This window comes from Pleurodeles waltl, chromosome 1_2 (assembly GCF_031143425.1).
Source record: "Pleurodeles waltl isolate 20211129_DDA chromosome 1_2, aPleWal1.hap1.20221129, whole genome shotgun sequence".
Classification (NCBI taxonomy): Eukaryota; Metazoa; Chordata; class Amphibia; order Caudata; family Salamandridae; genus Pleurodeles; species Pleurodeles waltl.
Window position 1 is genome coordinate 152,132,720 of NC_090437.1, and position 16,128 is coordinate 152,148,847.

The following is a 16,128-nucleotide window of genomic DNA, read 5'->3' on the forward strand; positions in this document are numbered from 1 at the left end:
TCCCAGGCTTTGATGCCTCCAGACTGTGTGTCACGTCAGACACTGGCTTTGACGCTCCTTCACAGTGTGACTGTGACTTCAGTGGTGCCAGTGCATCCACTGCTGGCCTCCTCTTTGGCTCAGGGTGCTCCTTCTGGGGCTTTGACCACAACTGTTCAACTGGGTTTTGTTAAATCAGATGAGATCCATATTTATGCCAGAAAAAGTTTCAAATATGCTTTGAATGCAATTCATTGGCAGATCCTCATTCTATGGATCAAACATTCACCCACCTAGTGGAGCCTTATGACTCTGATTGTAATGCTCTGGACATGACAACCTTAGAGTTCAGCATACTGATGAACATGGGTCAGACAATGTCAACCTCCTCCTACACAGTATACTGATGGAGGGCTTTATTTTGACCTCCAGAATGTCAGTGGCTATTCATGCTCCTTCAGAGTCCCATTTGGAAAGCATTTCTTTATTCACAGCTGTGGTATGCCAGGCTATGGAGCCTAATATCCTGACAGCCATCTTCTCATACTTTAGAGTGTCATCTGTCTTCTAATGAGCCCCCCTTGAATCTATATTTGCTACACGGGAGAACCTCTTCTCACTAGCAGATAGCATGCTGCCACAGTCCTGGATATATCAATCAAAATTTTGTTTTGACCCATCCTTCACTGTAAGTCTTGGTTGTGCACACTTCCTTTGCCAATCTGAACGAATTCCATTTTCAACTGCACTTCCAGACCATTGGTCCAAGCATGTGGACACTAAAGAACCGAAGGTGTGTCAGGGAGGCTCACCCTGCATACCTCCAACCCATTCTGCCTCTTGGACACAAATGTCTATGAACTTTGGGAGATGGATAAGCTCTCTCTCATTACCATACCTGAACAGATGAAAAGGCCATTTCCACAGATGGTCAGAGATAAACCTTGATGCCTCCAAATAGATCTTCAAATGTGGCTTTAAGTGAACTGATCCTGAGTGCTAGAGTCTCCTCTGGGGATGTACAGGCTGCCCTCATGGAAATGCAATTCGATCTTGAAAGACATTCGTGGGAGAAGGCAAACACCTACTTGGATTGTTCAAGAAGATTAAAGTTCCATTAGACTTCTCTCTTGTCACACAATTCCATCAACAGATTATCTGTTGTGGTGGCTCCACAAGAACTTAGCCTTCCATTCAGAGAAAACTGCCTCTACTGGTTCAGCCCCCACAGCAGTTCTGTGACTCATTTCATGGAAGAGATGGACCCAAATGCTAACCTTACCTGTCCCAATAGCTGTCAGAGATAGGGCCTCAGACTATTTTACTTGATCTTTCCCCGTACATCAGTTTCCATTCAGAAGGAGATCTCTGCCTTTCTGGATATTTGAAGGAGAGGAGTATTACCACAGATCAGTGCACAATTCATACCTGGATCTTGGAGAAAGAGGTCTTAATGTGATTCTTAAGGGTGCCTTGGAAATAGTTACTCAAGCAGGATTAGGGCCTCCTGACTGTTTTGCATTTGAGGACTGCTAAACATTTTCCTCACACAGGACATAATTAGGATGTTGTCTCCAAGTCAGCTCCTTTTTGCCCTCAACCGGCAGGGCTGGATGGTGTCTCTAAATGTACAGGGTGTCTACTTTCACATCACTGTCCTGCCGGGTCAAAGACACTATCCGTCATTTGTGGTGAAATCCAAACACCACCAGTTCGTGATGCTGCCTTTAAGCCTCATGATTGTCGATTTCCACTAAGGTTTTGGTTGTGTTTACCACCTTTCTCTAGCAGTTGGCCATCCATTTTTCCCTACTAGATAACTAGCTGATGAAGGCAACCTTATCCCTGTTGGTCTTTAACCACTTGGGGTGCACCCTTAAACTCCTTCACCAGGTTTTCCATGATTCATTACAAGTTCCATTTCTCCCCAATTCAGCATCTGATCTTTTTTGGAGCCATACAGGACATGGTCTGTATGTGGCCTTTCCCTAGCCTCAGGGGAACCTGGATATTCAAGAAATGAGTGCTATGTTTCAGAGGTAAGCAAATCTCCTTAACACTAAAGTGCTCTGCGTTTGGGGCTTATTACCTCGTGTATCCCCATTGCTTCTCACGCTCTGTGGTGGATGAGGCCCCTCGAATGGTGCCTGAAGAGCCAGTGGCTTCAACACCATTGAGATCTTTCTGCCACAATGAGGATTTCTGCTTTAGTGATATCAGTTGGTAGATGTGCTATTCAGTCTTATGATAGGTCAGATATTTTGTCTTCCCTTGGATGGGACAGTCACCTGAGAAAAATGACAACTTATGGCCTTTGGTCGCCGGCAGAATAAGGCATTCACATAAATATGCTGGAACTTTGGGCCATCCACCTTGCCTTGAACCTTTTCCTTTCCTATTTTACAAGCAAGCTGATGTAAGTTGTGTCAACAACACCACAGTGACCCACCATTTGAATACACAGGGTAGAGTGGGGTCCATGTCCTTGGTTTGGAGGCACTTCACCTGTTTCATTGGTAGCTGGAACACAGAGTCTATCTCGTGGCTACAAATCTAGCCGTGGTGTTGAACATCCAGGTGGATGCTTTGGCAGGTTATCTTTGGAGGACCATAAATGGAAACTTATCCTAATAATGATGGAGATGTTTCACATTTGGTAGGGGCATGTATCAACCTCTTTGCTTTTGTCCTCAAAGGGAAGTGGTCCTTCTTTTTTGCACTGTACTTTCCACTCCAAGGCGCACTGGGAGATGTTTTGTCTGCGGTGGACCATGGTATGCTGCATGCATTCCCTTCGATCCCCCTTCGGATACAAATACTTTAGATGTTTGGCTGAGATACCTCGAATGATCCTCACTGCCCTGAAGAATGAAAAAATAATCTATTGGTACTTGATGTTTGGACTTTACCTCACTTTTCAGACAGAGCATATCTGTTGTCATTGATCAATGGTTCGGTCCTTCATCACAACCCTAGTCCACTCAGGCTCCATGCATTGCGATTGAGCAATGTCAACGGACTGCGTTTCACCATTTTAGTCTATGCTGTCCATTAGGATAAATGTATGTCCCATGCACTGCAGAAGGTATAGACCCCTTGGGCTCACCTGCCGGGTCTTCTCTGATTTGTGCATTATTTTGCTTAGCAGTTTCAACTGTTAATGGCTATATGTTATCTATATCATTGTGCTTTCGTGATCAACTTTCTTTATTCAGGTCATCCATGGCATCCACATTTGTTACACAATTCTTCTCATGCCTTTTGTTTTTTAGTAGAACTTAAATGTAGATCTTACGTTTCTTATAACTTTGTAATTTGAACCTTTTCACAGTTGACTCATGCAAGTGTTGACTTTGAAAACTGCTTTTGTGGTGGCAGTACTTCTACCTGCAAGCTAAGCGTATTTCTGACCCTTTTGGTATTCCCCCCTTGCATTACTTTTTATGCAGAAAGGTTTACCAAGGCCAGGCAGTGATTCTTGTTTTTCACCTTCTATTTTGCTCCCCCATTTAAAGAATAAGAGAGGCCTAAGTGGCTGAACCATAGCAGGAAACTCTAGTGCTGCGTTGACTGGAGGAGACAGTACAGAGTGGATAACCAGGTTTTTATTTGTTTCAATGTTGTTCAAAATGTAAAGGCTGTGTGCATTACTTTGCTGTGAGCAACCCTTTCTATCAAGATTTGCTATACTCCAGCCAAGAACAAACCTCATGAAGGTATCTGGGCCTATTCCATTAGGGTCATGGCAGTTTTCCACAGTGTTGTTCAAGGGTTTTCCAGTGACAGAATATTGTCGGTCTGCAACTTGGTCTTTGCTTCACACAATTGCCAATCACTTTTACTTGGTTTCTCGGGCGTTAAGCAATGTCAGTTTTCCCAAGGTAGATCTATGTGACTTCCTGGTTTGCTGGCACTCATGTACCCCCTTTCATGGGGTGTTGCTTTGGACTTGTTCATGGAGTAAAGGATCTAGGGTAAGAAGAGTTCTTCAGAGGAACAAGTTACTTACCTTCAATAACGTGTTTTCAGGTACACTATCTTCCCACAGATTCCTTGCCATTCTCCCTCCTCCCGTCTTAATTTTGTTTAGATTTTAGTACAATTTCATGGTATTACATTTAGATAGGTTTTCTACATTCAGTCTGGTGCCTGGTAAGGAATCTGCCAGATCATGAGAGAAACCACCTGAAAAAGTATTGACAAAGGTAAACTTAGGACCTGAGTTAGAGTTTGGCAGATGGGTTACTTTGTCACAAATGTGAGGATATCCCGCCCATCTTATTACAAGTGCTATTGGATATAACCAACTTGTAATACAGCAAACAGGATATCCGTCACTTTTGAGAAGGAGTAACCCATCCTCCACACTCTAAATCAGGCCCTTGGTCTTTTGTCAATGGAAATTTGTATTCCTTGACTGACGAACTCACATTTGTGGTGTTGATGGTGAAGTCGGTGATTGTGAGAAGTAGTTAACAGTTGGATGTAGATAAGTGTATGAGTGAAGGGGTGTTGAGATAGTGCAGCAACGAAGGATGAGTGAATGGAAGTCTACTTGAATGTGTCAGTGAGTGGATGGGGATAGCAAAATTGCACCATTCTAAATAACATCACAAACAACTTAAGCAATATAGAGGACCACATTTAGGCCCTCATTACGAGGACCGCCAGACTCGCAGTGGCGGTCTTTACCGCCCGTGGCGGTCTTTCCGCTGCCGGCGGTAAAGACCGCTATATTACAACTTCTGCCGAAGCCAAACCACCAAAACGACGGTCGGACCGCCGGGCCAGAAGTGAGCACTTCCGGCGGTAGCCGCAATACCGCCATCTGTATTACAACTTGGCAGACCGCCAGCATTTCCGTGGTGGTGGTACCACTGCAAAAATGCTGGTGGTCAGGCACCCGGCAACAGCAATCACCATTCCTGTTGCGGCAGACAAACCCCCAGACAACCACATACCTACATTCTTGCACCCCCTCTCACCCACGCATTCGCTTACATACACCCCCACACACTCGCACCCAAACATGCATTCAGATACACCTATTCACTCGCACCCAAATACGCACTCAGATACACCCATTTACTTGCACCCAAACATGCAGACATACACACGCATTCACGCACTCAGACATGCACATACACTTGCATGTACACACTCAGACACCCCCCTCCTCATTCACACAAACATACACGCACTCACACACACAAAACCCCCCTCTGCATACACGCACTTATACACACACACACACACCCTCCCCCCCTCGGCATACACGCACTTGTATACACACACGCCCTCCCTGCCTCGGCATACACACACACACACACAGACACCCTCTTCCCCCCTCGGCATACACGCACTTATATACACACACACACACACACAGAGACCCCCCTCCCCCGCCATTTATACACACACGCACACACCACTCACATTCACACAACACCCCCAACCGCACAATCTACTTACCTGCTGCGACGAGGTGGTTGTCGGAAGGGGATGGATCCCAGTGCTTTCCACCGCCGGAACCACACTGCCATGCAGGAAACTACTGTGCCATATTACGGATCGTAATACGCAGGCGAAGTCCTGTTGGCTTGGTGGTGCCGGCGGTGGCAACAGCCTCTATCAGGACGTCGGCCCGGCCGACGGTGTCAGACTTCTGACCGAAATCGAGTGGAAATCGGCACAATGTCGTAATTTGGCTGTCTTCAGACCGCCAGGACTGGCGGTCTTTTGGCGCCCACGGCTTCGGCGGTCTTTCGAAGAGACCGCCAAAGTCGTAATGAGGGCCTCTGTTGTTATGCTAGTGCAGGATTTACTTAAGATTAAAACATTGAGTTTGCAAAGGACTCTGGCTATGCAAGTATCACTCACATTATGCCCAAGCTCATCGTCCTTTGCCCAGTTGCTGATGCTAATTGAGAAGGCATAGGGGTTGCTTTTGATGGAAAACAAACATTTTTTAGGTGGTTTCACCTTCTGTTCTAGCAGGTAAACATCAGAGGGTGACGGGAATGGTCTTGGATGCCTTAAACTGGGCTGCTGAGTGATCCCCTATGAGGTGTGTGGAAGCCTCCTTAAGAGCCCTATGGTTTGCGTTCCTCTTTATTTTAAAATGCAACATTTGCATTTCGCTTAGTTAAACTATCGTAAGTTAATGACTGCTCTTAAGACGATGTGCTCGATAGCATAGAAACGTCGCAGGGCAGATGTCTGAAGAAAGAGGGCAGTTTGTGTGTGAAAGGACGTGTTGTAAACTACTGAGAAACACGCGCCTGAACTTGGTTACCAAGGCTATGGCAATAGATGTATGCAAGGCAGTGTTTGATGTGTGCAGGGCAGTGTTAGACGTATGAAAGGCAGTGTTTGATGTGTGCAGGGCAGTGTTTGATGTGTGCAAGGCAGTGTTTGATGTGTGCAAGGCAGTGTTTGATGTGTGCAAGGCAGTGTTTGGTGTGTGCAAGGCAGTGTTTGACGTGTACAAGGCAGTGTGCAAGGCAGTGTTTGACGTGTGCAAGGCAGTGTTTGATGTGTGCAAGGCAGTGTTTGACGTGTGCAAGGCAGTGTTTGACGTGTGCAAGGCATGCAAGGCAGTGTTTGACGTGTGCAAGGCATGCAAGGCAGTGTTTGACGTGTGCAAGGCAGTGTTTGCGTATGCATGCAAGGCAGTGTTTGCGTATGCATGCAAGGCAGTGTTTGCGTATGCATGCAAGGCAGTGTTTGCGTATGCATGCAAGGCAGTGTTCAACGTATGCATGTAAGGCAGTGTTCAACATATGCATGTAAGGCAGTGTTCAACGTATGCATGTAAGGCAGTGTTCGATGTATGCATACTAGGCAGTGTTAGACGTGTGCAAGGCAGTGTTAGACGTGTGCAAGGCAGTGTTAGACGTGTGCAAGGCAGTGTTAGACGTGTGCAAGGCAGTGTTAGACGTGTGCAAGGCAGTGTTAGACGTGTGCAAGGCAGTGTTTGAGGTATGCAAGACAGTGTTCGATGTATGCAAGGCAGTGTTCGACGTATGGCCTTAAGGTAGCAGGAAAGGTTGCTCCTGAAGTTACCATGGCACTTTTGGCCATAAAGATTAGAATGCCACACGAGTCAAAGAAACTACCTACCAACAATGATGCTGTAAATTGACGTTGTTACAGTTACATCAGATCTGTCGAGGTGGTAAAATTCCTTTCAGCGAGGTTGGCCCCCCAGGGTTCACGCAGAACAAGGTCCAAATGCCCATTAAAAAGCTAGATGCTGCCGTTATGTTTTTAAGCAGTCACGTTTATTAGAATTTCAGTGTTAAATCATATTCATAACCTTAACAAGGAATTACATTATCCAGTGTTGTGTTTAAAACATAAATTTATACAGATGAACAAATTCTGGTCTGTTCATCCTTTGTGCGGCCTAGAAGACAGGAGTTAGAACTACCGCCTGTCCGGGCGTCAACCATCACGCCCAGCTCTTCCCACATCGAGCACATTTTAACCACACTATGGGCCATATGTACGAACACTTTTTCCCATAGACACAGAATGGGTAAAAACCTTTGCAACATCTGGCCCTATATTCCACAGTTAGCTTTTAATTGCTCTTGAACCTTTGAACACTACGGAGCAACACTAGCCACAGTCGCATCTGATACAAAGACTAAGCCCCCCTTTTCCCATGGCTGAGAAAGTCATTTTCCAGCATTTCATTAATCCTTTACCTAAAGCTTTTCATTTTCGTCAATTACTTATTTAATCTGCGATCCATTCTATGTTCTCCGCCTTTCATTTCTTTAGACTATGCTCTTTCTCTTTCGGATTTTCTTTAACCTTTTCTCTGCATCTTTGAGACACAGAAGATGATTTATTTAGTCCTGTGCCCATTTTTGGTCTGTTTATGAGACTTGCATTAGCATATGTGCTGATGAACATTCTCTTATCGATGGTTAATCTCATTTTTCAATTTTTTCCAGAACAAAAGGTTGAAGAATGCTTTCTCTGTGCGCATTGTGTCACCTCTTAAACGTATGTTTACATCTGGAGACAAGGTTTTCCCTCTTTCCTTCCAGTGACATTTCACATCTCATCTAGTTAAGCTCGTTTTAGGCCTTATTTCTTCAGGGCTTAGCTATACATCTAGGCCTTATCTACCTTTTGCAGGCAGCTCTGTGTTTCTTAATTTCAATTTTTCTATCTGTAGGGTCTATTTTCTAGAGATATTAATGATTCCTTTTACAGATTCTATCACGTAATGTTCCTTTCCTTTCCATCTAGTTTGACGTTTTTACACTCATTGATACAAAGAGATTGCAACGCTTAAACATTGTTTTTGAGAAGAAAGATGGTCAGCAAGCTGTTCGAACATGTTTGTCGACATCCGTGCATGAGGGGCATGGAAACACAATTTCCTTTTTATTAACTATTTTTTAACTTCTTTTATTAATTGCCCTAGAGCAAATTTGGAAGAGTAAAACCTATTCCTCACCATAGTCGGCAGAAAACAAGCCTAGGTGCGGTAGAAAGTGCAACTGTTTAATTCTGTGCAGCTCAAAGTTTTAAAACGTGTATTCAGTTTCGAGTTTACTCTGCATTCTCAGGAGGCACCTTATCCCCTACTAAATAGCTCGCCAGAATACCTGAGCAAATTACATACTTACTATGCGCATAACTCTGTTGGAAAGGAGCCCTATTAAGAATAAATGACCTCATACCTCAAAAAAAGCAAGATGCTTGGGCTTCTGGTACACGTTTGATTTCCCTATTTGAGTAACTTGTCCTTTGAGAACAGTTCTTTGGCTACATGGATACTAGATGTAACCTTATCAACACCTGGTTTGCTGCATTTAAATATGTTAAGTAGGTGTTTCCTGTTGCATCTTCAAATTAATCAGTTGAAAGTAGTATAACTGTTTTTGAAAAATGATCCCCTATTTAAGTCCTGAATGCTGATGAAGGGTGATACCCTGAATCTGGTCCTAGGATGCTTGAATCCTGTCCAGGGAGGGCCTGGCTTTGCAGTTCAGGCTGGACTGCTCCGATTGGGGCAGGGTCAAGACTGATTTGCATATAGCTGGGTCCAAACTGGGGTGGTGTGGAAAGCAAAATAACGATGGATTTAACCCAGATCTGTGACTGGGGGTGAGTGTTTGAAAAGTTTCAACACTCCGTCCATCATTTTATTTTGTAATATTGCCTTGTGCGCCCTAAGTGGCTAGGGTGTGCCCAGACATGGGTCCCTTGCTTGCTGCACCACTGGATTCAAGCTAGCCTGGCTGATGAAGGGTGATACCCTGAAACCGGACCTAAGATGCTTGAATCCTGTCCAGGGAGGACCTAGCTTGGTGGTTCGGGCTGGTCTGCTCCATTGGAAGCAGGGTCAAGACCGATTTGTATATAGATGGGTTCAACTGGGGTGACGTGGCAAGCAAAATAACAACAGATCTGTGACTGGAGGTGAGTGTTTGAAAAGTTTCAACGCTCAGTCCATCATTTTATTTTATTTTATTTTGTGATATCTTCAACAACTGAAAAGTCACTGTCTCGCATTTGCCGTGTCTGGCCCAAGTTGCGTGTACTTAGAAACTTTTGAACGTTCGAGCAGAAGACTGTTTTCGCTGACTTTACATCTACTAATTGGGCATCAAATGGTGGATTGTGTGGCAAGTCCTCCAAATCCATATATGTGTTCACATCTTAGACCGACCATTTGTTCTGCTCTCCGGTCTTTTTGCCTATGTAGTCTGTTGCTGGACCACCTTTATCTGCTTGTTCTCATTCCAGCTTCTGCCCCAGTTGCATCCTTCTTATGTGAGGGTTGCTTCAGAGTGTCAGGTGGATTCAGGGGCCAGAGTGGCACATTACTGACTATACTCTCATTGACAGACTCTTGTTCCCTCCCTCCACCCTTCCATTAGGAACATTTGCGACTTCTGGCTCAAGGGGCAGGTGAAGGTATTACCTTTCCACCCAGAACTAATTTAATTTATATTTAGGAAATTACTTGGAAATTATCAAGCACTGCAAAAATAGACCTTGTTGCTCATATTTGACCCTAAAAATAAAAATAAAAAAAAAAGACCAATATGTTTTATATAGACGCAACCTGTTGGCTTTGGCAGTGCTTGTTATAAGGCGATTTCTTGTCATTAAATGAAATTGGGTTTTTTCGGTCCATTAGAAGTTACCTGTGCAGTTCTTCCGGGGTCGCCAGCGTCCCCATTATGTTTCACATGTGAAACACTTGTGTTCAGGAAAGGGCTTGGAGCCCGACTGTCGCTCACCATTTGTTGGTTTGCGTGGCACTGTTCTTTACAGCCTCGTAATTCGTCAAGGCATGTCTGGCATAATTTACGTTCCTTGATGTGGAGCAGGGATCAAACACTAAATAATTTCAACCTATTTAGTGCCTGTCTGATGCTTCCGATGTGATCCACTTACTGTTTTGTTCATCTTAACTTCCAGTGCCCTGCAAAAAAAAAGGCTTGCGACTGGCAAAAAACGTGCCCAGTGGGACAAACAAAATTGCAAAGTTTTATTTTTTAAAGCTAACTTTATTTTATTTTGTTAAATCGTCTTTGCTTAGTTTCCATTCATGTTTTCTTTTGTTTTTGCTCATGGACGCTGTCCTCAAAAGATGACAACTTGTTCGAAATGTGCAAGACCTATTGCTTTGCAAATGCTAGCTAATGTTTGTTTGCTTTGTTATTAATGAATATCATGTATACTCAAGGCCCGAATTTTCAGTCTTATGGAAACAATACACACATTCTTTTACAAATCGAACCAAATTGTAACTGCATTTCTTCACACTTTTACGATATTGACAATGAGCCAGAGGAGGCTACAAATGAAACGAAGTAAAACCGAGACTTTAGGCCAAACCTGGGTGACTCAGGCTGCCTCCAGCCCTAATCGTGGTCCCTATTTCATCAAGATTTAAAACTCAAAGACAATGTAAGGATCAAGAGGGTTTAGCTTGTGCTCATGTATGTCAGGTAGTAAAAATAATAACATGAAGTAAATTCCGTACGAAAAACACAGAAAGCCCTCTCTAGAACTGCTAAACAGAAGGCCTCCCTTCCTTAAAATGCAGGCATCTGTTTGGTTTCTCTCAAAATAACTTTCCAGAAACTGCTTCCTCGCATTCGATTATTGAATGGCACAAAGCAAAGTGAAGTCGAACGCATCTAACACAGGATTTCTTATAGTTGGGATGAAGTATGAAATCTGGACAGCGACATCCCACGGTCAGTACTCTTCCATAGCAGCCCCAAGGAAGAACCTGGGGGCTGTGATAGAGTTAGACCTAATAGTAAGTCCTCTGCCGATTTGACTAAAACTAGCTTCCTATTTCTTCTACACCATGTCCCCTCCTCCTGTAACTGATTGATATTTAGGCCGCCCAGGCTACTGACTCCACCACCCGTTCCTTGCCTGCAAAATGCAGCAGTATATGTGATTAAGACACAGAATTCACATCATACCTGTCTTAAATGCGCTTCATTGGCTACCAGCTTGACCACAAAAGGTGGTCAGCAGGGTCGGATTGGGCGGGCGGGCAGTCTGGCATTGGCCGATGGGCCGGTGCCCAAGAGTCTCCTGTGGGCAGGGTTTTTCCAAGCCCTCAATCATCTGACCCACTGAGCCTTAATATCTTCGCCAGTCCCCGCCAGGCCACTGTAATGTGAGGGCAGCCTGTCAGGGCATCCCCCTTGTTACTGACAGTGCCCTTTCAACAGTCGGACTTCGGGCACTCTGAATGTGGGAGAATCATTAGGAATGGGCGCCGACCTCTGTGCAGTTTTTTTTCTATAATCTTGAGTGCCAGAATCTTCTGCAAATTTCTTCTGATGCCAATTTGTAACGGTAAGAGAATTCCTAACCGATATCAGAACATAATTTTCAAGAAGGCCCGAGTTAAGCAAGCCACACCGAACCATGAGCAGGGTCTGCAATCTCTCCACCATTTTATTTCTAATACTAACAAATGTAGTTCATTTGTAAAGTCACAGTTTATACTCTGACGGCATTACTAAATTATTTTTTTAGCAAAGAGTAAAATATGTTTTTGGCGAGATAATGGATCTTGACATTTAATGTTGGCAAACGGTGTATAATAAACACTGGGGGAGTACAGTAGTAGAAATAAAGCACATCAGTGTAACATTGATAATACTAAATTGAGTGTACCAGATAGTTATAAACATTTGAAAAATACAGATAAACAAAAAAAACAGTAAACCTTAACACAGATTGGAATGACGCATCGACCACACGGTTAAAGGCACTATGAATATGCAATGATGGTCTTAGAAAGCAACTGTAGCTACTGATCTTCCATTTCGAGGATTTTGCATCAGTTCCAGGATCTTTTTTTAGAGCTTCTCATTGCTCAAAAGGGTGCACTTTCTGATATTAATATCTTTCTGTGCACTAAATTACTTGGTTTTACATGTGCAAAAGTGTCACACTGAGTGTCACACATTTGGCACTTGAATGTCACTCAGGACACCGTTACCATGAAGATCTCACACATAAGCAATCTGAAAACGTGGCAGCTATGTAGTGCCCTTCCATTTCTGGTGTTTCCCATCAGTTTTAAGATCTTCTTAGAGTTTGTTGTTGCTCAAATGGTGTAATTTCTGATATTTATATATGTTTTCCTCATCTTCATTGCTTGATTTTGTCTCGAGAAAGTGTCACTCATAGTCGTTGAATGTCAGTTTTAATTATACTAAAATTATCAAATTGTCACATATAAGCAATCTGAATTCTTGGCAGCTGTGTAGGCCTTTTGTCGCACACTTCAACTTGACCTCTGTAGGGCTGCCAGACCACAAATAGCAGTGTTCCATCTCTCCTGAGGTGGGTACGGAAAGGGTAAGGCAGCCTCTGCTGGGTTGGTGGGGGTGGTGTCTGGTGATACAATGGCCATTGGGCCATCTTCACTTCAGCCCCATTGCACCTCTACCTTCGAGGCCGGCCCAGAAGCTTTGTTCTTTCCTTCTCTTCCAGACCGTAGCCCTGAGGCTATAGTGGGCTGGGGAGGGATGAGTGGGAAGTGGCCCCCATGACTCCATAGCTGTGAGGCATCCTTAACCAGAGCTGCCAACTTTGGAACTTGGGAACTAGGTTGGTATCCCAGTGTTAGTTCAGCATTCTGCGATTCTGGGCAAATCACTTCTGAGGCATATAACAAAAACAAATTTGCTCTCCTGTAATGCAACTGGTGCTCGTGCAAATCGCTCCAATGCCCTTGCGATGAGTTCACACTATACAGAACTACAAAAATATATTTAAATAATAATCGGCCATTGTTCATGCTTTAAAATTCTGCAAAGGCCAGAGCATGATAATTAAAGAGGAATCTTTATATATAAAAACTAGGGGTGGGTGAAGAACTCTGCTCCTCTAGAGGAGTTCGCTGAGTTTTCCCCACTCTGTGCAGAGTTACGAAAAACTCCGCGAAGTGGCACCGCTTTTTCTCGTGCTCGCCCACTTTAAGTTGGCGAGTGTGAGCCAGAGAAATCGCTAAGTTGGCGAGTGCGAGCGAGATTTCTGAACATGAATGGTCGCGTTAGTCCGCAACCTCTCAACAGTGAGAAAGCTGCTGCTCGCGTTGAGGAAGCTGCCGTTTGAGTAGAAAATCTACTTGAGTAGCAGAGAGAAGTTAGCACCCTCAGGCGCTCCGCTTAATGCCATTCGTGCTGATTTTACAGCGCAGGATAAACTCCTGTGCTGAAAATCAGTGCGAACAGCGCGACTTGCCAAAACTCTGCTGCTCACTGAACTCCGCTTAGAGCGGCAGAGTTTTTTCAGCACTTCGCAGAGTTCTGCGTAGCAGATCTCTGCAAACTCTGCCCAGGCCTAATAAACACCTTAATACTCATCAGATCAGACCATTATATTTCACCTAGCGTCCCTAGCCAAAATGCACTTGTTCTAGTTTTTACTCACATTACTGGCTCTATAAGCTAAAAAATGCTAAAGTTACCAAACATTTCTATAAAAATAAGTCCAGTGAGAATAATCTATTGGTGCTTCATGAAAGGGCATGATCCAGGAACGTGGACCACTTTTTTTTAATGAATACCCGGCCGTAATTCTGATCCTAATCCGACCCTGGTGGTCAGAACCCCTGCATTATCCACCAGGCCTGTTGAGACCTGGGCATTCCGACTCTAGGGTCACATGTGAACCCTTCTCCCTGTTCACTTAAGATAAGAAGTAAGGAGCAGAAAGGGAGTTGTTTACGGCTCAGGCCTCCATTCTTATGGAACAGCCTACATTTTAATATGCAATGTTTGACTCAACAGTTGTCTTCCAGGAAACTATCACAAAAATCAGTTTAGACAGATTCCTTATCCTTCATACAAAAACATTACTTTTGATGGAGAGCAACTATAACATTGAACGTATGACCTCCATTGGCCAGCTTAGTACTTTTTCTAATGTTCAGTCTATGAGTAAAAATTATAATAGAAGATTACGGACACCTGCCCCATATGTATGTTTTTCCTGGTTCATTTGGAGCTATAATTGGTAAATGTTCCAGACACTGATTTGTATTTATGTGAACAGCTTTAAAATATTTTCCCGGCTTTCTTACCAGATAGAAGTGCGTCTTGTCGGGTGAATAGTGCATCAGTCTTAAAAAATAAGTTGGAAATACATTCCCTCTGATTCAGCTCAAAGCCTTGTGCAACTGCTTGAAGACGTATTTATACATATAGATTTGTTTTTGTTATTTTATGTCTACAGGAACACGGGACTTGGACGTAAACAATCGCACACAAAGCCTGTGCATGGAGGGAATGCAATAAAGGGCGCTCTTTGCAATTTACAAGTGTTTAAAGTACCTGAGCAATGATGCTTATTTTTCCTCTGCAGTGTTGTTTATCACAAAGACATAGTCGGGACAGCACATACACGCCAGTCTCGCCCGAATCAAGGATCGAGGCCACATTTTACTGCTTTTCTTTCCAGCTTTCTTTCATTAGTACTGACATATGTTGGCATTTACTTCACACAGCCTGCCCAGCTGCTGTGGTGTACACTTTCTTGTACAAGTTATGCGTGGAAAGTTTTTTGTTGCGCTGTGTAGACGTTCCCATCCTAGGCCTCATACTATCCTTTTATTTTAACCTAGGTTTTTCAGCATGGTTTGAGTTGGGCCTCTTCTGATTGGGCCGCTATTATTTTCGGCGAAGCTACTTTCGATAAACACGGATAAAGCCGGATGCAGTATTTAGGGGGAACGCAGTTACCATACCGCACCATTCGGACCTCAGAGTGTTGGATAATGTGTGCAGACTCGGATTCTGCTGTGTTGAGGCAGAACATTGCACAAATCATTCGAGAAATAACTGTGCCGGCTTCAGGACGGTGCGACCGGTGCGGCCGCACCAGGGGCCAGATGTACCAAACAGTTTTGCCCATTCTGTGTCTATGGGAAAATGTGTTCGTACATATGGCCCCAGATGCTGTACTGGATGGGGTCACTGACCTCAGGGGGGTGCTGTTTCGCAATAATTTACGAAACTTGCGATTTAAAAGCACCTGTTGAAAAGTTCCTTGTGCATGAAGCCTTCAGAAAGCAAATAAAACGCCAAGGTAACTCTTGTGTTTCGTGTTCTTGCTAGAGAGAAATCGGAGTTTTGTCCAGTGGCAGTTTTGACTCGATATAAAGTAGCGCTGAGGGTAAAAGTACCTGCTGCAAAGATCAGAACTATGGGCCAGATGTACCAAACGGTTTTACCCATTTTGTGTCTATGGGAAAATGTGTTCATACATATGGCCCTATGTGTTATATGAATAGCTGAGTGATTCAGTAAGGTCAGCCCTTACAAGCGCATTTAAACAAATTCAATGTATGTGAGAGGGGCTATGGAGAGATGATGGGCACTTTTGTAGGGCAGTATTGAGGGAATCCGAGAAAATGGCCATGGGATGGGAAGGGGTTGGGCCGTTGGGGGCAAAAAAGTTTGCTGCACCGGCGCCACCACCGCTTAAGCCGACCCTGAGAAATAACCAACAGTGGGCGGTATTGTTTAAGATTTGGAATCCCGATTCGGGTGAAAAATCGAGTTTGGCATAGGAGGGTGGGAAAGGGCAATTGTGTATGATTCTTTTTACAGTTGGTTTTGTGGATACCTCGTC

The 16,128-nt window shown here is 44.0% G+C and overlaps 1 protein-coding gene across 1 annotated transcript in view; it reads left to right on the top strand.

Annotated features, from left to right (window-relative positions):
• The window catches only part of SCARB2 (scavenger receptor class B member 2), a 420,920-nt gene that overhangs the window by 304,730 nt on the left and 100,062 nt on the right, over positions 1-16,128 (top strand). The gene's annotated exons all lie outside the window — the stretch shown is intronic.